The 24,745-nt window shown below is 41.4% G+C and overlaps 1 protein-coding gene and 1 long non-coding RNA gene across 6 annotated transcripts in view; one reads left to right on the top strand and one right to left on the bottom strand.

Moving 5' to 3' along the window:
• LOC110080354 (uncharacterized) overlaps positions 1-23,728 on the bottom strand; it is a 28,215-nt gene extending 4,487 nt beyond the window's left edge. The window contains exons 1-4 of the long non-coding RNA XR_012084269.2: positions 23,611-23,728; positions 9,661-9,725; positions 8,114-8,140; positions 2,218-2,285 (exon numbers count right to left, since the gene is read on the bottom strand). This is a non-coding gene — a long non-coding RNA (uncharacterized LOC110080354). The remainder of the gene's footprint in view (positions 1-2,217; positions 2,286-8,113; positions 8,141-9,660; positions 9,726-23,610) is intronic.
• Positions 1-24,745, top strand: part of MOB3B (MOB kinase activator 3B) — a 131,270-nt gene that overhangs the window by 84,812 nt on the left and 21,713 nt on the right. The gene's annotated exons all lie outside the window — the stretch shown is intronic.

The raw sequence follows: 24,745 nt of genomic DNA on the forward strand, positions 1-24,745 counted from the left end.
CAAAAGGGAGGAAATTACTACCTGACTACAGAATAGAAATTAATCTAATCTGCTGATAAGCTACAGCAAGTAAAGATCAAATCTGCTATGTGAAAGCCGTTTGAAAAGGAGACCTCAGAGCGGCATAACATCGTTAATGCCTTAATACTGGAGTTCTTTTTTACTACGCCACAGCACGAAAACGAAACCAACTTATCCCCTTTCCTCTCAATCCTCCCTCCTAGAGAACTGGCCTTCCATAAATCTGTAAAGTCAGGACTTAAGAACTTTAAATAACTTTGCAATGACTCTGTTTCTGGCTACAATGTTTATGAAGTCCCCCCTTACAAGACCTTAAGAGCGGACTTGCCAATAAATCATGTGGAGATTCTGAGTAATTAATCTGTTGACTGGTACGACCATGGAAGGTGGGGGTGAGCTATCGTCGCAACTGGCAATGCATGATGTCAAGGAACTTTTACAAGAATTTCAAAACTATATAATTGGACATTTGGGAAAACAAATTGAGGAGTGCAGACTGGACTTGAAAGGAATCTTCTCGGATATGCACGAAAAAATCGAAAGCAAGGGGGAATTCCAGATAATTAATGAACAGTCTTTAATTGTGGAGAAACAGCAACTGGCACGATGCGAAGACAACTCAGAGTCAGAGAGAAAGAAGAAAAAGACTCATTTTTCTCAAGGGATGACCAAAAAAGACAAACGGGGAGGGGGCAGGAAAGGGAGAATTTATCTTAAGACTGTGTTGAAAAGAAAAAATATAAGGGAGAGATGGGCAAAGCTCAGGGCAAATATTTACAATCAGAGGTCACATGCTATCTCGCTCCAAAATCTAAACACTGACTATATTGGGATCAAATCAACCAACCACATAGAAATTGCTTTAAAAAAATTCTACAGATGGCATTTTAAAACTGGGAAATATTTTGTTTGGTGGTGGCATGTATAGGGAAATATTAAATATATGTGATTATGAGGCCAATTCCGGCTGGATGACACTGGAGCTGACAAATAGAAACTAGAAAGGGGGAAGGTACTTGCTGAATGACTATGCTGAAACTATTAGATACATAGTTTATTGTATATAAAAATGGAGATTATCAAGGAATGAACAGGCCTGTGTGGATTTTATGCTGGATAAGAAAATTTAAAGAGAACATGAGAATGTGTAATAGCAAACATGTGCAGATGCACATGGATATATTATAAATAATAGAAGTCAATGTTTTAAGATAGATATAATTAATAGATAAAGCAAGATGATCAATATACTATAAGCAAATTTGGCCAAATATGAAATTTAAGATTAGATAAGTGTATGTGGTTTATAGATCTTAGAAATGATGATGAATAATAATGTTGGATGTTGGTCTTAAGGCATGTATATGCATACAAGCATACAAGAACCATAAGAATGACTATGCTGAAAATATTAGATACATAGTTTACTGTATATAAGAATGGAGATTATCAAGGAATGAATAGGCCTGGGTGGATTTTATGCTGGATAAGAAAATTTAAAGAGAACATGAGAATGTGATACATGAGAAATGTAAATAATGAGAGACAGATGGATGGAAATGCAGATGAGAGAATTCAAAAAATTATTATAAATTTAGGATGTTAGATAATTATATATATGTAATAGCAATGTGAAATATAACATGTGCAGATGCACATGAATATATTATCTCTGTAGTCAGAATTCACATAATAGATAAGGTGGTATGAGAAACACCTCCCCGCTTATATGTTAGTTTTGTCACTTGTGTATGTCTTTTTAGTTTTACATGTTATTGCTTTGTAGGTATTCCTGTTGTTGTTTGTTGTAGGTATGTATGTTATAAAAATAATAAAATGTAAATTAAAAAAAAATTTTTTTATTTTATTTTCTTCCCTTTATCTTATGGTCCCTCGGGGCTTTAAGAAGTGTTCCGTTTGCCTCCAAAAAATCCCACTAACGGATGAACACGATCTGTGCTTATTTTGCCTGGGGGAATCCCATCAGACTCAGTCGTGCGCTGTGTGTAGAAACTTCTCTAAACAAGCTATTAAACTGAGACTTCAGCGATTACGTTCTTTCCTTTAAGAAAAGACCCTGAGTCCTACCATGGAGGTGCAAACTCTTCCCTCTCCTAACCCTCCACGACTGGAGGTTACTACATCCGTCTCTAGTCCAGCTGCACAATCCTTATCCAGCACGGCTTCAGTACTTACCAAATCCAAGGACTCTCTCAAACCAGCCAAGTCAGCCTCCACTAAGGCTCCACTGCAGTCAGTTGATCCTGCAAAAAAGAAAAAAGACAAGGAAAAAATTAAGTTTTAAGTTCTATCACAGAAGCCATAGGTTAATTTTTCAAGGGACTGAAGTGTTCTCCCATTAATTTTTAAATATTTTTGGTCTAATATTTATTCTTTTCCTCAGAGACTGGCCAATTTATCTTATGTAAAATGCTGTGGGGAAAAGGTAGCATATATATCACACTAAAGATGAATAGATGCACAAACTCCTGATTTGGTGGGTTATTATTAGTAGGTCCTGTTATAGTGTTCTAGAGCTGTCTTCCTGAAAGACTCGTTTCAAGCATTTCTGGAATCCATGGAATGGAATAGGCCGTGACATACCGTGGGTGAAGCAAAGAAAGCAAGGAACCTTTCTTTCTTGTTTTTTTTATTGTATCCATGACTTTTCCTGTATAACAAGAATGTATTCAGAGTGGCAAACAATAAACAAAGTATTAGAACGTAAAACAAAGTTTCATTGCTGGTGGAAGGAGAAGTGGGAGTTTGGCAGTACCTGGGACTCCACGACTCGTCTCTTTCCCTGCCTTGCAGGTACGAAAAGCACCCTCGTGGTAAAGACGGGCTCTGTGGCGCAGGAAGTGCTCACTTAGCATCGCAGGAGTCACAGGACTCAGAGGAGGAGTCATGCGGTGGACCCTGAGCCCCCCAGCCCTCAAGAGATCTTTATACGGACTTTTTCAACAATTAGGTTTTTTTGTACTTCTTGATCCTTCCAGTTTTAAAATACCACAGCCTTCCTAAATTATCCCCTCATAGTTCTTTTGTGACATTTCCCCCACCACCACCCCACAGTCTCATCCAACTCTGGGGAGACATTGCGAACTTGGTCTTCGTCTGCTTTGGGAGGGATGTGTTTTGATGGGAAAGAGAATACTGGGAGGAATCTGGGAGCAGCTGTTGGAATTGTTCAGGGCTGGTGGAGATATGGTGGGTGATGGAACTCATAGCACCATGTGAGCGAGAAGGGGGAAAGGATATTGGTTGCCCCTAAACTGTCACCAAACTTAGCATAGCTAGCTGTGTTTACAGGGCCCCTGGTTTGAAACTGCTGCTGCTGAAGGGCAGATCTGTAAATGGACAAACAACAGCCATCCGGGACTTCATCCTGGATGAGCAGGCCAATCTGGCTTGAATCACAGAGACTTGGTTGGATGAAGCTTTGGGTATCACTCTCTCTCAGCTTTGTCTACAAGGGCTGTCTGTGCAGCAGCAGGCGAGATCTGGGTTGAGTGGGGAGGTGAAGTTACAGTGGTCTATTGTGGTGCCACATCCCCCAGTTTTCCAGGTTTGTGAGTATGCATTTGAAAATGAGAGCCTGGAATAGGGATTTTGTTGGTGTACCACACACTCGGCTGCTCAGCACTTTTCCTTCCTGAGCTAGCTGATCTGATCTCGGGGTGGTGTTGGAGTCTTCTCGACTTGTTGTACTGGGGGATTTCAGCATCTGTGCCAAGGCAGCCTTGTCAGGATTGGCTCAGGGCTTCATGTCCTCCATGACAACCATGGGGCTTTCTCAAATGGTATCTGCTCCCATACACACTGCAGGGCACATTTTAGATCTGGTTTTGTGTACTGGGGTAGATGTTGGTGATCTGAGTGTGGAAGAACTTTCTGTAGTTCCATGGTTATGAACAGATCATCATCTGGTGGGGTTTAGACTCACTGGAACGCTGAGCCTCTGCAAGGGTGAGGGACCGATTAAGATGGTCTGCCCCAGGGGCTGATGGATCCAAATGGTTTCTGGTGGCTTTGGGGGAATTGTCTGTCGCCTCAGCAGGCAATTCTGTTGAAGCCCGGGTTGATCTCTGTAATGGGGAAATCACTCCTATGCATCCCCTCCCATAAAGTAGACCCCAACTGACTCTCAGCTGTACTATCTGGTTTGCTGGTGGTGATGAAATGAATGGGACTAAGACAAGAGTGATGATGGCAGAAAACTCGGAGTGCATCTGAGTGAACATGGGCTAGAGTCCATTGGAAGGCCTGTTTTGTGGCAATGGTGGCGGCCAAAAAAAATCATTCTTTGCTGCCACCACTGCGTCTGCACAAAGTCACCCAGCGGAGCTCTTCTGAGTGGTCAACAGCTTGTTAAATCATGGCCCACATGAAGATAGTGCTGACCCCTCAGTAGGGGTGTTGTGAAAAATTTGCACCACACTTTGCAGGCAAACTCGCTCGGATCCATTCTGTCTTGGATGCTGTATTAGGTCCTGTAGATGTAACTATGAGTCCTGCTTGTCCGGTGTTGATGGATAAAATTTCAGTTTCTGTAGCCTGATGATGAGGACAAGACCTTTGGAGAGGTGGAGGCTACCTCTTGCCTGCTAGATCCCTGCCCGTCATGGCTTATAAAAGCTGCCAGAGAGGGACTGGCTGAGTGGGTCCAAGGGATAAAGTGAATGCCTTCTTGAAGCAGGGTAGAATCCCAGCTTTCTTTAAGGAGGCAGTAGTAAGACCAATATTGAAAATTATCTCCTTGGACCCCATAGTACTGGATAATTAGATATGGGAAAAAATAATGAGGTATGGGGGAAAAGCATGTAGGGTTCCCCATTTCTGTGAAGCCACAATGTGAGTTCTCACGACCAGGTAGCACTGCCAGTTATGGTGTTGGGCAAGGTTCCTTCTAAAGTGTGCAGCTGTGCAAGTTTGGAAATGTTTCCTTGTGTCTTCTGCCAAAATCTGACTCCTCAGTTAGACCTGTTAAAGATGTCTTTTTAAAAAATGTCTCTGGCCATACTTATGCCCTTCTACACCACTTACAGAAATGTTAGTGGCCCTTCTTTTCATTTGTCATGTACCTGGGATAGGGACAGAGATTTTATTTTCATTGTTGTGGACTGTACTTCTGGTATGCCGTCCAGAATGGAATTCCTCATAGCCTTCTGCATTATGGTAAAGAGACGTTCTTCATACAGGATTTGGTTGCAGGTGGTAACAGCAGAACCCGTTGCATTCTGGCAGATTTTATCCTTTCATGTTGCTTGGTTGTGGGATGCAACCTTCAGATCAAGGTGGGTTCCTATGTTTCTTGGGGTGGGAGTAGGGGCAGCAGTGTTAAAAGTAATGCATAGCCATATGTCATTTTTCATGAGGAAGATTTGCTCAGTTCCTGTCATGGATCTTTAATCCCCCACTCCCAGTACAGTATATCCTTAGTAAATGTTCATTCGGTACAGGCAGATTGTACTTTCTCCATACACTTGTGAGACTGCAAAACTCAACTCTGGACAGAGTGTGTAGGAGTGGGCAGTTCGCTGGAGAAGCATCTTATCAGCCCAGCTCGAAAATATCTGTGGAACAGGCAGGTCAGTGAGATTGGCCAAGGACCACAGATTTTTCACAGTTCAGAAACTGACAACCCTTTCATGCTAATCCAAAACATCCCATTGAGGAAGGAAGTAAAAGCAGTGCAAACTAGGTGCATCCTTCTCTTGTCTGGGCTGAGGAATTTTTTTTTCTTTTTGAACAGTCTCCACAGTGTGAAGGAAGAGGGATTAATTGGTGATAATAACATCCATATCTCTGTGTCTTAGGGAGTTTGTGGTGTTTAGTGGTTGGGGCCAATCCCTGTCCATTTGGAAGTTGCACCTCCTTTGTCCACCTGTTTGTAAGATCCCTATTATAGTATTGCATTTCCGTATGAGATTTTGTAAGGGAAAAAACCCCATAACAGTTCACATATTTGGAAATCAATTATATAGATTTCAGTAAGATTGTTCCCCTGTAAGTCCCGTAACAGCCATAGAACTGAACATAGAAAGCTGCCTCACACCAAGTAAAATCATTGGTCTATCTAACTTAATCCTATTGATGTTAACTGGAAGCAGCTCCTCATGTTTTCAGATGAGGACTTTTTTCTTACCAGATGATCCTAGGAATTGGACACAGATCTCTCCAACTTATATCCAAATAGACATGTGTAATATTTCTCCTATACACGACTGTTTCTGAGTACATATGCAGGATTACAGCCTTTTGTCAGTTCTTTAAAGGTGAAGGTGATTTCATGAATATACAAACTAGCCTGAAGAAAAGGGGCACCGGGCTGGTCTTAGGAAGATGTAATGGTTTTTGTTTGGATGAGAATGCAAACAGTTTGAAAAGCAAAGGATGTAAAAGCCTTTGGTTTGTAATTATCTGGCAGTAAAAGACTTGAGCAATTACATCTGGAAATGACAGGGTAGAATTTCTTTTTCCAGTGAGTGCTTTGCTTCCCCCAAGGCATAATGTCCCTTATAATATATAGCAGCAAGATATTTTCTTTGTTTCTGCTGACTTCTTTGCTGCTTAAAAAATGTACAGGCAAGAGACTGGTTGAAGTCCATCTTGCCTTGTTTTTGCAAAATTGGATATGTTACAGGTATCTCTGTAACCAAGAAAGAAAGAAAGAAAGAAAGAAAGAAAAGAAAAGAAAAGAAAGAAAAGAAAAGAAATTCAAGAGGAAATATATGGGTTGTGGAGAACAAGTTCTTGCTCAACACGTGGCCGTATTGAAAGGTCTTCTGTGATTATATTCCATTATAATGTACCCTGATGTCCTTATCAAATTGTGATACCATGTGATGCATTATTTCTGCTGCCAGTGAATAAGGCGGTGGGTGAGGGTCTGAAGGTAGGTTTGCGTCTAGATGGCAGAATTTGATCTTTGACATTGAAACAGTTTTGCTGAAAGAGTTCTGATAGGTATGATATACTTACATATTGGAAATCACTGTGCAGTGAGAATGCAAAAGAAATCCCATTCTGGAGAATACTTATTTTTTGTGTACAAACTATAAATGTCATAATCCAGAGTCTGAGATGGTGAGACATAGAAGCTTCCTTTAAACCAGGAAGTTCCTAGAGTAATTATTGTCCCTGGCCTTAATTCAAGTAGATGATTTTGGACAATATACTGGGTGGATCAAGATGAAACTAGTCATAGATTAGTGGTGCGCATGAAACACATGTGACACACACAAACACACCAGGACATACAGTACAGCCTCCAGATCTTTCCAGGACACCTCACTTTTTTTTAAAGTGTCAATATGACTAATTGCATTCCCAGAAGCCTCCATTTAAAGGCTATCCAGTTATTTTTAAGCCCTCTGTAGCCCTTTTAAAAGAGTATTTGAGGCCCTAAATTCACCCATATACTCCTGTACAGTAATAGCCTGTAAATGATGAGTGACATAGCCAGAGACTTTTGGAATGTAACTGGGGAAGATTTGGTTTTGGTGGGTAGGTGGGATGTTGGCTATCCTGAGGGTATAGCTGACACCTGCAGACATTCACACGAGGGTGAAAATGACCACAGACCAGAGAAATTGGCCACTCTTGCTTTATGTTATGTGCTACCAAGTCACATCCATCCAACTTGCAGTTATCTTAATATAGTTCTTCATTGTGGTCTCCATGTACCATGTTTCCCCAAAAATAAGACAGGGTCTTGTATTAATTTTTGCTCAAAAATGCTTTGGGGCTTATTTTCAGGGGATGTTTTATTTTACAATCATGTCATCATCTTGTGGTTGCTGCACAATGGTGGAGGATGGGATTTTACTTAACTGGGGCTTATTTTGGGGGTAGGGCTTATATTACGAGCATCCTGAAAAATCACACTAGGGCTTATTTTCAGGTTAGGTCTTATTTTCGGGGAAACACAAATGGATTCTGCACCTGCATGAACACCATCTCGGAAAGTTCCAGAGCCTCTTACTAAATGCTGTTCCACAGCCTCTACCACAGATGTGCATCCCACTCTCCTTAGTCCTTTCTTTTCCACCATAGCAGCAATACTCTTTAGGTAAGTTCCTTTACTTACCTTATTTCTCCTATTTCTGCCTCTTTCCTATTAAAACAAAACAAAACAAAACTAGAGTTATTTCCTTAGAGTAGATGCCCCTCTCTTTTATAATGGTCATTCATTTTTGGCAGTTTGTAGCCTTTTCTGCCTTAAAAGTGTATTAGTTGTGGCTCAAAAATCCCCCAGTCCAATGGTCATGATGATGTATGTCTTTTCTGTATATCTTGTAAGAATTTCACTAAACTAACACTGAAAAATCATTAGTCCTGTTTAATACCTTTCCTTTAGGAAAAATCCTTTAAGGCAACCAACTTGCTTGCAAAGCAAGCCACAACAATAAAGCCTAAAAGGTAAAGGTTCTCCTTGACAATTTGTCCAGTCGTGTACGACTCTAGGGGGCAATGCTCATCTCACTTTCCAACCCGTAGAGCTAGCGTTTGTCCGAAGACAATCTTCCGTGGTCACGTGGCCAGCACGACTAGACATGGAACGCCGTTACCTTCCCACCATGGTGGTACCTACAGTATTTATCTACTCGCATTTTGCATGCTTTCGAACTACTAGGTTGGTGGAAGCTGGGACAAGCGACGGGGGCTCACTCTGTCACATGGATTCGATCTTACGACTGCAGGTTTTCTGACCTTACTGCACAGAGGCTTCTGCGGCTTAACCCGCAGTGCCACCACGTCCCTTATAAAGCCTAGCATTCCTGAGAAACAAATGGAAAGACTAGAATTCTCGGACCCAATTTCCTGCAGTTCCATTACTGTCTTGTGGCAACTTGATATTGAGGTGACTCCTGTCCCTTTGGGATCCCAAAATTGTTCCAACATGGTATGTAACATATTGGCTGTTCGGAGGTACCTTTCCCTGTGAGAGACTCAGAATTGTTTCAGCATGATGCAATATGTTGGCTTGGTCTCAGAGGGTAAACTCGGTAACCCTTCTATTCAGAATATCCCTATCCCCTCTCTGAAATCACCATCTTTGAGTTCTCCTGGGTGACAGTTATCATCTCCCATTCCGACAGTTGTGAGAAGAGAATCGAAATTGAGGACAATGTCGTACCAATCCTCACAGTTCATGTCTTCATACACCTCCAAGATATAAGAGGAGATCAAGATCACAGTCAGCCTCAAAATTGCTGCTTAATCATTAGCACTTCTCAAGATCTCCTTCAGTCTGCTCCAGATATCGGGAGAATCAGTATTATGCTCCCTTCTTCTGCCCTCCACTCTGTTTGTATGGAAATCTTGGCTGGCCATCACCACCTCGTAGGAGCAGACCATGGTCTTCAGAAAGATTCTTATGCTATCATGACCACTCGGATGATTCCAAAGCATGTTATGCACATCAGGGATGCTCAAAATCAAGATGAAAAACATCAAGGGATGAGCAATGAGCCTCCTTATCAACACAACATGTCGTTTTTCCCCCCTAAGAAACTGGATACATCCAAGGCACAGCCTTCGAAATTGAAGAAGACTGAACTCTTTAGTGAAGTTACCTCAGGCAATGCATCTACAACAGAATGAAAGTTATGGATTAATGTTAAGAGTCCTCACCAGAATCTGATGTACAAAATACTGCTCCGTTGTCACTCTCAGAGGATTTCTCTTCCTATAATGATCTGATAGAGACGATGGCAAAGTCGTTATACTACCAGTATTGAAATGAATTTAGTCAGATAGACTCAATTTTGCGAGAATTCAAAAGAAAACAAATACGCCCATAGAGATGACCATAGTAGAAATGCTGACTGATCTGATAAGTCAGTCTTGGTAGAAACCTTTCTCAATCCCTCCAACATCTAGGTGGAGTGAAATTTTTTTTGGAGAGTACAGCAGGATGGACCGAAAACATTCTTCAAACATCCCACCCTAAGTTCTGTTGTAGTACAGACAGCACAAATGGAATCAAAACATATATTGTGTGGCACTTCAGCAAACAAAGAAGGAAAGAAGCTAGATATACTAGTTAGAAAGGTTTATTCCTTAGCAATACTGTACTTCGCATGCATATTACAAATTAGCAAGTAATGTTGGTTCATATGGGAAAAATCTCAGCCCATCATTAGTCACCTGCCTGCAGATGAGAAAATGTTGTCTCTCATTTCATCATGAGTCCTATTCCTTAGCAGGACGGGAGATCCATTCTGCTCACCATGTGGCCTATGGTGCTGCCAAAAATGAGGCAGCAAGTATCACTCCGAGACAGCATGCTTGGCTACGTTCTGCTTCTCTGATGGTTCTAAATTTCACATTGGTTTAATATTTAGAGTTTGAGATGTGAGATTTTAGCCATCTTCTGGGTGGATTGATTTCCATGAAGTGAGTGGGTTTGGTGCCATATTACCTTCATTTATTATTTTCTCGCACCTCTCAATGTACTTCTGGAGGGGCAATGCCTGCCAAATAATGGACTTTTTCGATTGGGGTAGGTTTCAGGCAGCCAGTGATAATCCTGCACATGGTGTGTGTGTGTGTGTGTGTGTGTGTGTGTGTGTGTGAACTACGGTATATAATAAAAATTCAAGTAGCTGAAATGACAGTGTCATTAGACCAGTTACTAAAGCTTCCAGTAGTCAGAAACAGGTTTTCCCTTTGCTTCTTTTTATTTTTCCCTCTTCTAAGTTCTGAAAAATGGTTGATGGGATTGCTAGTGAGAGGCCCTCTATATATGGTTGGACATGGAGAGAGCATGTTCACATCATTGCACTTATGTTAACCTTTAGACATGTGGTATACATCGGATTCTTGAGATCCTTTCTCTCTCCCATTTTATTATTTTCTCGCCTCCCCCACCCCTCTTTTTAGGAGGATAATGAATAATTGTGTTAACTGTATGTATATGCTTATGGTTTTGGGCTCATGCACCTTGAATCATCTGTTACTCAGTATACTTGGGTGGGATCACTTTGCTGACAGCGCCAAATATAAGAATTTCTAGCTAGCCGTTGTGCTAAGAGACATTTTGTTCTTTCTGCTAGCTTAAAATACTATGGCATTTTAATCCTTATAATATAAATGTGCAGTATTTGTTAGTAGCTCTGGTTGCCAGTTCCTTTTCACACAAGCAAATCTGGTTATATTAAATTTGGAATGACTAAGAACAGGCCCTGTCTAGCAAGATGACTACTTTAAAGCAGTGAAGATGATTTAAAAATGTTTGTGGTTTTAGCTTGTTACTTTCAGATGCAACAGATTGGGTTTAGATCACTTCAAATTGCTCTTAGGTGAATAATTAACCTTTCCTTGGTAAGGATGTGTCAGTTGCCTTGTAGCAAGACAGGCTTTCATGCGCCACTGAAGCTGCTGCTGTGACATGCCCCATGGTTATTCACAGTTATCATGCATAGTGAATACGTGAACACTTGAAAGTTGGGTGAGTGTTGGGAACTTGACTGTCGTTATGAACAGGGTGGATTCGATTTAAATCGATTTAAATTTTAAAAAATCTGTTTTTAAAAGTTTAAATCATTATTAAATCAATCTAATTTTTATCTTTATCCACCCTGATTATGAAGTTGGAAACTTTGGGCTGTAAGTGGTTCATACAAGACTTTTGTTCAGATGTAAAGATGTCTGATCTTCACTATAAGGTTTAAAATCAACATGTGAAGAGAGGAGTGTGTTAATCCCCTGTGGAGAGAAACAGTCCGAAGAGGGCCACCTCTGCTATACATGGACACAGTTGTCACTCCAGGAACCCTGAAGAACTGGGATCCCTGACCCATGTGGAGAGGCTCCACATGTAAAAAATGTTTGTCTACGCATTCATTCACAAGTTTCTATACCACTGACTTAGTGTACTACTATTGTCTTGTTCATGGAATTACCTATGAGAATAATCCCTCAAACCATGTAGAGAGTACCATACAGGAGAACAGTGTCCTTTCCTTTTCTCTTGATTTTCATGAATGCTTGAATTGGGTTTGTGTGACCAACACATGTTTGGGTAATATTTGCCATACCATTAAACGTTTTTAAAGTCTCATAGAAATTGACCCACAGACTCCAGCTGAAGATCCAGTTGTTTCTATAAAATTATAGGCATCTAGCCTTTATAACTATGAAGAGACAATAAATTATGAGACCCTGTACTGGACAGAAAGGAGTGTTTCTTATGTCCTGCAGAGAACTAGTTTGAAAAAAAAAGAAGTAGAAGAATCAAGTGCTCATCTCCAGATACAATTAATAAGGAAAAGATCTTCAGCTGTAAATGGAATTGAAGCAGATTGGTTTAATGGCCTCAGAGAGTCATCTGCAATTTTGCATCATTTTAAGTTTGATACAGTGGGGTCTTGACTTGAGAACTTAATCCGTATTGGAAGGCGGTTCTCAAGTCAAAAAGTCTGTAAGTCAAGTCTCCATTGACCTACAGCGCATTGAAAACCGATTAATCCCGTAACAGGCCGTTTTTGTTCCATTTTGGTTTTTTTCTGGTCTGTAAGTCAAATCTCAGTCTGCAAGTCAAACCTAAATTTTGCGGCCAGAGAAGTCTGTAACTCAAAAAGTCTGTAAGTCAAGGCGTCTGTAAGTCAAGGGTCCACTGTATTTAGCATAGTGCTGAATGAGGAGTTTGTAGCCTAAGGGCCGTAGGTGAACATCAACCTATACTCAGACTTTTTCTCCTTTGTGAACTCTGCCCACTTTGGTTTTGACTCTTGGTACCACCCATTACTAGAATGTAGTCTAGGGATGCACCATTCATTTTTTTAAACTACAAAGCACATAATTCTCCATTCTGGGAGTCCTGACAGACACTTATGTGTGTTCTGTGCGTAGTCAGAACCAACTTATAGTGACCCTAGGGTTTTCAAGGTAAGTGAGATATTTTAAGGAGTGGTTTTTACCAGTTTTACTCCCCAAGTGAGTTTCCATGGCCAAATGGGGACTTGAACCCTGTTCTCCAAAGTCTTAGTCCATCACAATATCTATCTGTAAGAGACAGACACTTAACAGTCAGCTAGATACAGTTCACCAGGGAGAAAAGCCTGGAAGACTTTGTGGTTAAGTGTAGGCCTAGCTCTGATTAGCGTCTTTTTCAAAACAGAAGCTCTCAGGAGGCTACTAGGTTCTTCCTATTTCTTTCTTTTCTAAAAAAGACATTTTATTAGTTTCTCAATCTATCTACATTCAATTCGTGCTTGTTAAACATCGTGTTACATGGGTTGCTTATAATTATTTGTTTTTTCCATCTTGATATCTTCTTAGTTGTCCCTTCATTCAAAATCTATACATTTTTTAAATGTTTAAAATATTCATGTGTGTATTTTAGTATACAGTATTGGCTACTATAATAATATTGCTTTCATAGTATATAATGTTTCCCAACTCCTCTAATAACATATCTAATAAAAGTAATTCCAGTTCCAAAATTATATAATTTTGAGGTGATTTAACTGATGAACTTTGTATTTTATACCATTAATAACTGAATGGGTTCCTAACACATAATATATGTTATCTAAAGCATTTTATACAGATTTTCTTTATATAATTGTTTAGCCATTTCTTTCTCCACATTTTCTATCATGTCTATATCAATATCATATCTAATATGTTCATTAAGTACTACAGTATTTGTTTTACCTCATCCTTATATCTAGCTTCAATTTACCTTAAGAACCAACATCTCATGCCTTTACCCTGATTAATGATCCCTTATTTCAGTTTAATTCCCTTTTCTAATATATAAGATATGCCATTCCCCCTTACAGTTCCAGAAGTTAGGTACATACATGCTTTCAACGTTGAAGGCCACCTTAATATTTTTTTTCCTTTTTCATATTTCTAAGTAATTCCTTCTCTTACTTGTCTTTTCCCTATTTTTTTCTATCTCTCTAAAAATTCTGCCATGCCTTGTGCCACCTGAGAACATTTTATGCATTTGTTCTATCTCCAATAGATCTTCCAGAATATTTTAATTAGATCTGCTGATTCTCTCCCCTTTTCTTCCCTTAGCACACCTAAAACTCTCCTTGGCTTCAGGTTTAGAATTAAATCTCCTAGGTTTTCTCCTCTAATTTCGTCCAGCCCCTCTTTTGATTGGCATACATCATCCAGCACCCTCTCATTTCCTCATTCATTATTCCCTGACTATAGTTGTTCTTCAACTGTTTCGTGTATAATTTTGCCTCTTCGTTGTGGGATCTCACTATTTTTTAAATTGCTTGAAAGGCAGATTTTGTTTCATCCCGAAACTGTCCTTGTTGTGGCATTATGTCCCAGATGTCAAATATTGTATTCTAAGTGAAGTTGTCCAGATGCTTAAAGTAATCAGTACTTGCTTCCATAGGTCCACTTTAATGGATTGATCATCTTTAGGGTTAAGCTTGAAAAAACAACGGTCTGAAGCTCAACATAAAAAAAAAAAATCCTAAGATCATGGCCACGGGCCCCATCACCTCCTGGCAATTAGAAGGGGAGTATATGGAAGCAGTGACAGAGTTTACCTTCCTGGGCTCCAAGATCACTGCAGATGGTGACAGCAGCCACAAAATTAAAAGACACTTGCTTCTTGGGAGGAAAGGTGATAACAAACCTAGGCAGCATCTTAAAAAGCAGAGACCTCACCTTGCCGACAAAGGTCCACATAGTCAAAGCTATGGTTTTTCCTGTAGTAATGTATGGAAGTGAGAGCTGGACCATAAGGAAGGCTGACCGCCAAAGAATTGATGCTTTTGAACTGTGGTACTGGAGGAGACTCTTGAGAGTCCCCTGGACTGCAAGGAGAACAAACCTATCCATTTTGAAGGAAATCAACCCTGAGTGTTCACTGGAAGGACATATCCTGAAGCTGAGGCTCCAATACTTTGGCCATCTGATGAGAAGAGAAGACACCCTGGAAAAGACGCTGATGTTGGGAAAGTGTGAAGGCAAGAGGAGAAGGGGACGACTGAGAATGAGATGGTTGGACCGTGTCATCGAAGTTACCAGAATGAATTTGACCCAACTCTGGGAGGCAGTGGAAGACAGGAGGGCCTGGCGTGCTCTGGTCCATGGAGTCATGAAGAGTCGGACACGACTAAACGACTAAACAACAACAAGGGTTAAGCTTGAATCCAGTCTGAGACGTAGTGAGTTTTCCCTGTCTAAAAGCTCAAGGTCCAGTTAAGTTCAGAACCCAGGATGCAGTTTAGAAGTTCCACTTTGGCTGGATTGGGCTTTCTAGGGTTAATTTATCTGTAGTTCAGTTCCATCCTAAAAAGAAAGGGAATTCCAAACAGCAGTAAAGTGTTCAAGGTCATTGATTCTAGGCTTTTTGCCAGCACCTTAGAAAGCTGTTTTAATAACATGAATAAGTTTAGTTTCCCAGAGTTGTTGCCAATGATGTTTTCAAGAGAAAGATTCTTAAGTTTATGACAGAGTAATACCAAACGTCCTTGCCTGAAATATAATTAAATGTATAATTAATGTCCAATTGATTTTCCTTGTGTCTCCCTGTGTTTCCTCTCTCCAAATTCACCGCTGCTCAATCAGTGGTGAGAGATAGAAGACACTATTTCTGCTGTAGAGGTTGTCTTATCCAGGGGTAGTAAAGCAATAGAGTTAAAAAATGTTTCTCACCCAGTGGTAACACGATGTTAATCAGGCTGATTTATCGCTTCTCCATTGCTGGCTTGCCAACGACTTGCAAGCAAGCTAGTTCAGCTGCTTTTTTCAGCCCGCTGGTTGATTGGAGAGTTTCCCGGAACAAACGTGGGGAACCCCCATTCCCCCTGTGATCAACAGACTTCTCCCCCATTTCGCCACCTGTTTGTGGTGGTTTTAACTTGCCATTGGGTCCCAAACAGGTTGGAATTCATCCCAGAGGATGGAGTTCTGTCGTCCTCCTCACATCACAGTATCAAGCCGGAAGTCTGGTCCTTCCCATTTCTGAAGCAGCCCCCATATTTCACAAATGTGTCGGAAACATACACACATGCATTCTCTTTGTTCTTATAATTTTTCTGCCTATCTGCCTAAATTTGGGTGATGAGAACAAATTCTTGTTTCAACAAGTAACTGGGAACACTATTATTCCCATGCTGGGAATAATAGTGTTTACAGCCATTTTATAGTATTTAATAGAGGAAACTTTGCAAGGGGGGTATATTTGTTTTGTTAAGCTGTCATCATTTGGTAAGCTGCACCATATAAGAATTTTTGTGCCTTTTATATTCAGCAGAGCAAGCCATTAACTACAGCAGCTCTTTTCATATTTCTTTGTTTAGTGAAAGTGTCTCTTGCATTGTGAGACTATTATGTCTCTGTAGTTGGTTATTTAAAGCATCAAGCATTGAGTGCTCTGCCAAGAAAAGACCTTTGCTTTAATTAATTGTTATGGTCTGAGACCAGAACAAAAGACTATGATACGATGCAAAACAATACAGTAATTTTTATGTAGTTTCCTAACCAAGGTTCTCTGTTAAAATATATACATGCTCCCTGATCTTGTTCTCTCTTTCCTCCCTCTCCTCTCAACCCACCTGATCAAGCAATAAAGAAAGCAATAAATAAATATTGCATGGCATCAAGTCAGTTTTAACTTGTGGTGCTGCTTCCCAGGGTTTTCTAGGCAGAGAATACACAGGTAGTTTACCATTCCCTTCTTCTGGGACCTGTGCAGTTTGCCCAAGACCACCCAGGCTGGCTCTACTTGCAAGAGGCACAGTGAACTCCCAGCCTCTGACTCCACAGTCAGATACCAGAGCCACTGAGCTATACAGCCAATGAAACGAGACACTCATCAGTCTGGTGTTCATAACTTTGTTTCAGATGTCAGCATTGATCCTAAAGTATAACAGGCTGTGTTAACAAAATGCCCCCAGAAAAGCTGCAAAGAGTGACTGGTGCATTACTTGACAGGGATGTGTTTTAAGGCTATTACAGATAACTTTGTTGTTGTACTTGGAAAGCTGGTATTAGTCACAGTTGACTATATATACTTTCTCCAGTGGGGATGAAGCTACTCCATTAATTAGTTAAGAAACTGTGGACATGCAAAGCAGACGAAACTGTCTTCTTCATAAGGGGAAAAATGTTGGATGTCCAAGAGTAATAACTTGTACAAGAAATTAGAAACATTTCAGAGTGCCTTTAGAAGTCAGTCTTGATGTATGCTAGCTTAATATGCTCAGCATTTTCTTATATCACAGAATTAAGTATTTTATGTTCTGATTAGTAAAGCCTAGAACCATAGCATCAAATGATGTAATAGGCCAAGTGAAATCATAGCTTCTTGTGACGTGATGTCTGGTGATGGTCCCATTGTGACTGTTTTGGGGATCATTGGTGCTGTGACTGAAATCCACTGACATAGCTAGACAAAAGGCATTATGTCTGGAGGCAGCTTGTTTTAAGTTAAGAAATCTCCATAGATTTCTTAACTTGGTCATATGCATGGTCGTATGCAAAACTGACCTCCGACTGGGACACAAGGTCTACAGAAAACCCACCCACACAGACCGGTACCTACACAAAAACTCCAACCACCACCCACAGCAAAAAAGAGGCATAATCAAACCACTGATAGACCGTGCAAATGGGAACTGTGAAGCTCAGTTTCTCAGCACTGAACTCAACCATCTGAATTGGGCCCTACAGGCAAATTGCTACTCCAAAAATGAAATCACGAGAGCCATCAAACCAAGAAAACAACACCAAACTGAAGAGGAAAAACAGCCACCCACAAATAAAGTATTTCTGCCATACATCAAAGGGGTCATGGACCGCATGGGGAAACTTTTGAAAAAACACAACCTACAAATAGTATTCAAGCCCACCACAAAAATACAACAAATGTAACGGTCAGCAAACGACAGAAGTTTCAAGGCTTGCTGAAGGCTGGAGGAAGAGATGGGAACTTTAAAAATGGTTTCAGACAAAGCTCTGCAAATGCCGATTGTTCCACAGAGGGACCTGCGCGAGTCCTCCCATGGTGCAAGGTAAGCCCCGGGGGACCCCCAAAGCCGGGGCTCATGGTTTCGGGGCACCCCTGCCAGGCTTCCCCTGCACCATTAGAGCCCTGGCGGGAGTGCCCTGAAATCACCCGCACCCGCTTTAGAGCACTTCGGAGGCTTTTCCTGATGGTGCAGGAAAAGCCTCCAAAGTGTTCTAAAGCAGACACGGGTGGTCGTACAGTGAAACAGCCCCATTGGAACCATCATTTTGCAATCACTATAGCGATTGCAAAAACCCATCGTAAAGCGATTTCATTGTCAAGCAGGGTAACCGTCTAGCGAGGCACCACTATGTCCACTAGTTTATTCCTCTACATCTAACTGAAAAATAAAGTGCATGGAATTTCAAAGAACGTGTGAATAGAATAAATATTTTTAAAGGACTTAATTCAAAGTTCTCTTTGAGTTGGACTACAGAGGGTAGTTAGCCTTCAAAAGCATGCTTATGAATGGCACATACTTATTTTATAAACATGAATCCAGTAAACAGTAAGCCGTTCTCTTAGATAACAAGAAAACAAAGAGTCTTGTGCCTTTGTTTGCACACCACCTTGGATGTCAATTTAATGGAGCCCAAATTGGAAGGCTACAAATAAACACAATGTCAAAACCAAGGAAAGTGCAGTTAGCATGTAGAAAGCCAAACTTTCAACATCTGGCTTGGTCAACCCGTTTCGACAGCTGTCCTCCCCATCTACTCATGCAGTAAGGCACTGAGGAAATTCTCCTCGCTACACTAGTACCAGCTTCAGAAAGGAAATGACATTTGCTTTTTTGGTTCATTTTATTTTCCACTCTTCATGGGATCCATAGGAATAAGTTATAGCCTTGGGAAACTGGGATTGGGGTACAAATGTTAATGATTGTCACTGGCAAATTTATAAACGACATATTTTATTCTGGCCCATCCCTATCCTACCTGATAATGTGCATTTTGGATTTTTCTTTTACTACAAATGCCATAATTTTTCTTTCTGGGAGTTCCACCTGCAGGCCCCAGTCCCTACAGATAAATAAACTGTGCTCACTTGCCACCTGGGAAAACCCAGCTGGCAGGCTCCATGCAGCGGGTAAACCTAACTCCCTGTTTGAAAATGAAGCTGCGCCAATTAATAGTGGGAAGCTTCCCCCCCCAACAGGAAGTTGAGTTTATCCAAGACATGAAGCCCTACAGCTGGGCCTTCTCTTCAGGTGAGCAAAATTTACATGACTGTAAGGTCTAGGACTGCAGATGGGACTTCCAAGAAGGAGAATTATGGAATTTCTAATTAAAAAAAGAAATCCAAAATGCACATTAGCAGGTAGAATTCTGATTCTACTGTATGTAGAATGAATAGTAAGATTAACCTGTTTTCCTTTTTCTTGGCTTGGCCAATGCAGGAGGGCAGCATCTGGAAAGTTGTGGTTATCTAGCCAGTGGCCCAGGTTATCTAACCGTTTGCAGCTGTTGGGTTATTTTGAGGAGAACAAAGTCCTGCCTCACTGGGCTTGTTGGCTTTGGCGCTCCGGAGAAAGACTTTCTTTAGTAACACACTGAGTTAACATGAAACATCTGGCTTGGAAGCCATGGCTTTTCTCACTCGCAGAGGTTCCAGAAACACAGCCAAGGGAGGATGTTAACTCTGGATCGTCAAGAAATTCACAACTTGTGTATGGGTTGTATTTACACTAGCACAGTGTATCCCAAACTGTGGTGCGTCACCATGAGGTGCCAGGAAATCCACCATGGAATCCTCTCCTCCTTCCCCCTCCCTTCTCCCCACCCCTCACTCAAAGTATGGAACAGCACTTATGTGCAGTTTCTCTGGTGTCTGTGCATGGAGCAGAGAGTGAACTTTGGCCCAGGACTGGGTTTCCTGCCCTCCTGTTCCCAAGGGAGCCTTCCCTGCCCCCAGCACCACACACAAAAAAAATGCAGCTTCTCCATTTTTCTGGAAGCTGCTCCTCTTGGAGGTCAGGCCACAAGGCTGTGTCCCTCAAACCAGTGGCCCTAACCTTTTTGGAACCGTGGACTGGTTGGGAGAGGCGGGGTCCATGCATGGGGAGGCGGTGACACCCCCTGGACTTGCAGGTGGACGTGGCACGTTTGCGGATGGGTGTGGTGCGGTTGCGTGCATATGCGCAGGTGAGCAGGGTGCGCTTGCAGATGGGTGGTATGCGCATGCCCACCCGCGAACAAGCCCACACACGTGGACGAGCACACCATGCCCACCATGCATATGTTCGGGGGGGAGGAGAGATCTATCTCTGCTACCTGGTCCTGCGAAGCCTGCAGACCGGCACCGGGCCGCAAACTGGGGGTTGGGGACCCCTGCCTTAAGCTGTTATTAAATAGGTTCTGAGTAAGCATTTCAGGGGCCAGAAATGATTCCAGACTCCTCCTCTGGAGCCTTGACGTCCTTGCCCGGAACCCATTTTGCCCTTTTGCTGAGACCCTGTCTCTGAACAACAGGTATAACATTAAGTGGATGAGGTGGGTAATGACAGGCTTTGTGTAAACTGCTGTACTTTTTGGGCAGCGAATACTGGGGATGGTGGGAAAGGTTTATGGATCTGTACCATCACCATCAGCACTGAGACGTTGTAGCCCTGTGAACTGGGCATCACATGCAGCAGAGGTCAGGAACTTTTGGGCCTTCAGATTTTATAGTCCTTCACCAGGCTGGGATTTTTAGGAACTGAAGTCCAAAACACCTTTGGACAGAGTAAAAAAAAGGGGGGGGGCTGTATTCCTCTTTCTCTGTACTGCTCCTTATTCCCTAAGCAGACTCAAGATCATAACAAACCACCAGACAGCTTTGCAATAGGAGGTGATAACATATTAATCGCTTTAGAGGTGAACCCACTGTTTGCTCTCAATGACCAGTTACCAAAGAAAAATGAGCTATTTTGCACCTTCTGAATCTTGAAAGTCTTTGAAGGTTAGTCACACAGGTTTTAAGCCGACTCCACTTCTGATTATGAAGCTGTCCATGTTTTTGGCCCACTAGAGAGATCAGAAACACACCACAGTATCAGTTCACACATCATGGCTGCCTTGTGAAGTCCATGTTAAATTGCTTCATGTGACTGCTGTCACCACATTGATCCATCTGTGTGCAGCCACTCATTGTACTGTTTTCCCACACTGTTTTCATCTCTTCAGACATCTGCTGATATCTTCCCCTCTCTGTGTGACCTTAAGCAACGTCCAAAATGTGTAAAACAGACTTTGAAGTTCTAAAACGCATTTAAGCTCCTTTCTGCCCACTGTCTGGACTGATATCCCTCCTAAATAGGGTTGCCAGATACATGGGTACCAAAAGGAGGACATGGAAAGAGAAAAAAGAGGGCAGAGGAGGACATATTGAATGTTTCATTTGAACCATTCTGGATTAAACCCGCAATCAATACAATTTTATTACAATAGCTGCTAATAACTATCTCCTAGTGAACCAAATAAGTCATGTTAAAAAATAAAAATCAATTCAATTGAGGCTTTTCCCCCCAAAAATTTCCTTCCACCTCTCCCCCTCTCATCTAAAATTCTAACATAAAATATGCAAACTCCTGACATTTTAAAGGTTTTTATCTTTGCCTGCCGGACGGAGGACATTAGGCTTAAAAGGAGGACATGTCCTCCTTTTGCCTGACGTCTGGCAATCCTACTCCTAAACGACTTCTGAAATCACGCAAGCTCTTCTTTCCCTGACACAGTGTCCTCTTCCTATCTTTTTGATTACAACTTCTATCATGCAAGGCCACCGGCCACGTTGCTTAGAGGCCATAGGAGTTTTAGGCCAAAATATCTAGAGGGTACCAGGTTGGGGAAAGCTGCCTTAAATGATGCAAGGTGCATTATGAATTGTGGGTATAGGCGTGCTTGTGCGAATATAGCAGCCCTAGGGCTAAGTTAAATTAGATCAGCTACTGGTTCGTTCCTGGCCTGTTGGTCCCACTGGAGGAGTCTCAAGAGTGTGGCTGAAATGCTTTTGCAGACCTCTCGTGTGGCAAATTGCCACTTTATTGGGGTGGGGGAGACGCCATCTGGAGCCATAGGATTAGGTTAGCAGAATCTTTCTGTCATTCTCCTTTGTTCACAGGCTGAATCCTGGCTGAGTCGGTAGCTGTGCTTGAACCATAGCCAGGTCATTCATCCAGGAGTAAATTCTTTTCTCCTAGTTCAGCAAGTAGCTGCAAGTATAGAAATTCCAGCATCTTCTTCTTTTCTTCTTCCTTGAATAACTGCAGCTCTGTGATCTAATTTAATGCCTTTGTCTTCCTTCTTTTGCCCACAGTGACTGCACATGCTTCTGTTAAAACAGTGATTCTGGCTTTTGGAATTTCTGTTGAGCTTTTGTGAATCAAGCCCACAAAAGCACATGCTGATGTTAATCTGTTAATTTTTAAGGCACTATAACATTTTTTCTTGCTTCCCCTCTTTCTTTTTACCCTCTTTCTCCCGCTTTAATTTTGTGTATACATGTGGGCTTTGTGCCAGCCTTAACCTTTGGTTGTAGGAAGTTACAGAAGGATAATAAAATCAGATAATTTTTAAAAAGGTAATTTTCCCAGACGTAGCTAGAAGTAAAATCAATATAGGCGCTCTGTGAATTGACTGTGCTTCCTCATTGGTTTACTTCTAGTAATGAAAACTATAGTGGGATAAAAAATAGGCAGCTGAAGACTAACTCCATTGTATTTAATGTTAGCCTGTGTATTTGCAGTTTGGACAGTTTCATTGTGGGGAGAAATATATGAGCCTTTGTGTTTAAACAGAAGTTGGAACTGATCACTGTCGCTTTGTGTTTGCTCATTTTTAAGGAATTAGATCATACCAGAAGTACTGTATGCCAATATCTGTTAAAATTTAAACCTATGTCTCCCATCACCGTTGACATACTACAGGTTTAACTGGAAGTAAATTGACTTGCACATTTCAAAGATCTCAATAGCGGCCTGCAGATTTTGGCAAAAAGTCAAAATAGTCATTTTATTTTATTGATTTATATACAGCCCTATTAGTGCAAGCTCTACTCTGGGCAGCTTACAGATTAAAACTTAAAACTTCAGAAGAACACACATCTAGCAATAATCGTGCCTCAGATTAATCTCATTGACCACAATGTTAGATTTCAACTCTTAGGTTTGTTCTTAAGAGTCCAGAAGGGCCACAAGTAAGGGATTTGCATTACGTGTGCAGATACTATCCTCGGACTTGCATATTTACCATATAGAGTGGTAGTATTTATTAAAAATGAAATAAATTTTTGGATTTTTAAAAAGTGCAATATGGCCCACTTTGTTTATGTAGGAATAGTGAATAGGTGGTGCCTCTAACCCACCTATTCACTATTCCTGTAATGCATGGGAACGGGAGTAATCCGTTCCAGCATTTTAAAAAAATTCCAAAATAAAAATAAACAGAGCAAGTCCCACCCTGGGACTGCAAACCAACCAACCAACCAACCAACCAACCAACAAATCACAAATCCAAAAAAAACTCAAAACTACCCCACAGAAACATAACCCCCCAGTCCAGACCCACCCTCCAAAACCCACTCAAAACAGTTTTTTAAAAAGGATTTACCAGTCTGAAGCCTCCAAAGCCTCCTGGCGCTACGCTGCCTGTGCCGCGGCCAGAGGTGAGCGGCCAAGCCCCCGGCCAGCTCAAGCCTCCCGGTGCTGGGTGACCACTGCCTCTGATCGTGGCTACCATAAGAAAAAGAGACCTTTGGAATCACACGCACACACAAAATATATAAAATGTTTTTAAAGAAAAATGTAGGCCTCTTTTTCTTTTGGGAAGGTGAAATGGCATGCTCCTTCTACAGAAGAAGTGTGGAAAATGTTTTCAGTTGCCTGTTAACAATGTTAATTAGATGAATGTTTTCATATTTCAGCACCAATACCAATGAGTTAATCTAACATCCCACTAATTAATGTTTAAACCTAACATTGCAAATTTTGTTCCCATCCTCTGGAGCATGAAGATTTTCCCCACTTATCTTCTCATCTTTGAAAGTGTGCAGTACATATTGTTATCTCCAATTGCTGATAGGATATATCAATGTGCACACCTTGTGGGGTGCTTCTCTTGGCTCCAGTTGAGAGTGCAAGACCCATGCTATGGGAGATTCTCCTTATCTCTGATCAGTGGCAAGTGATGGGTGTGAACATGCCAATCTAGTTTGGAATTGAATACCTACTACGAGTACTGACTGAATCCTTTTCCCCCCATTCAGAGTGAAATATAGACTTATTTGCCAAATCCAACGCCATTCCATCAGCAGTGCAGTACTGAAGATTCAATGGGATCCCATACAGCGAGAGGTGTTGCTCCTGGGAGCTGGGTTGAATAGAGTCATTCTCTCACATGATTTTGTTTTCTCCATTCTATATGGACCTCCGCAGGAGATAGACGGGTTTTTGTTAAAGAAGAGGGGCCGTTCAGATTGTGACACATTGAGGTACATTCTGTCAATGGGAGAGTTAGCTATAGTGGAGATTGTGGTGGCCTTTTTTGAACCAGATAGTGAGGAACCATAGATTGAGACACGACAAATTTATAGATTTAGTTAATTAATACTTTGTTTGGTGTCTGTATATGCATCTGTTTTGTATATGCCAATAAAGGCATTTGATTTGATTTGACTACTTTGCCTGCTCTCTGGATGAAAATTGAAATGTAGTCTGGGAGGAGGGGGCATAGCATGATTATTGTA

Source organism: Pogona vitticeps, chromosome 2 (genome assembly GCF_051106095.1).
Source record: "Pogona vitticeps strain Pit_001003342236 chromosome 2, PviZW2.1, whole genome shotgun sequence".
Lineage (NCBI taxonomy): Eukaryota > Metazoa > Chordata > Lepidosauria > Squamata > Agamidae > Pogona > Pogona vitticeps.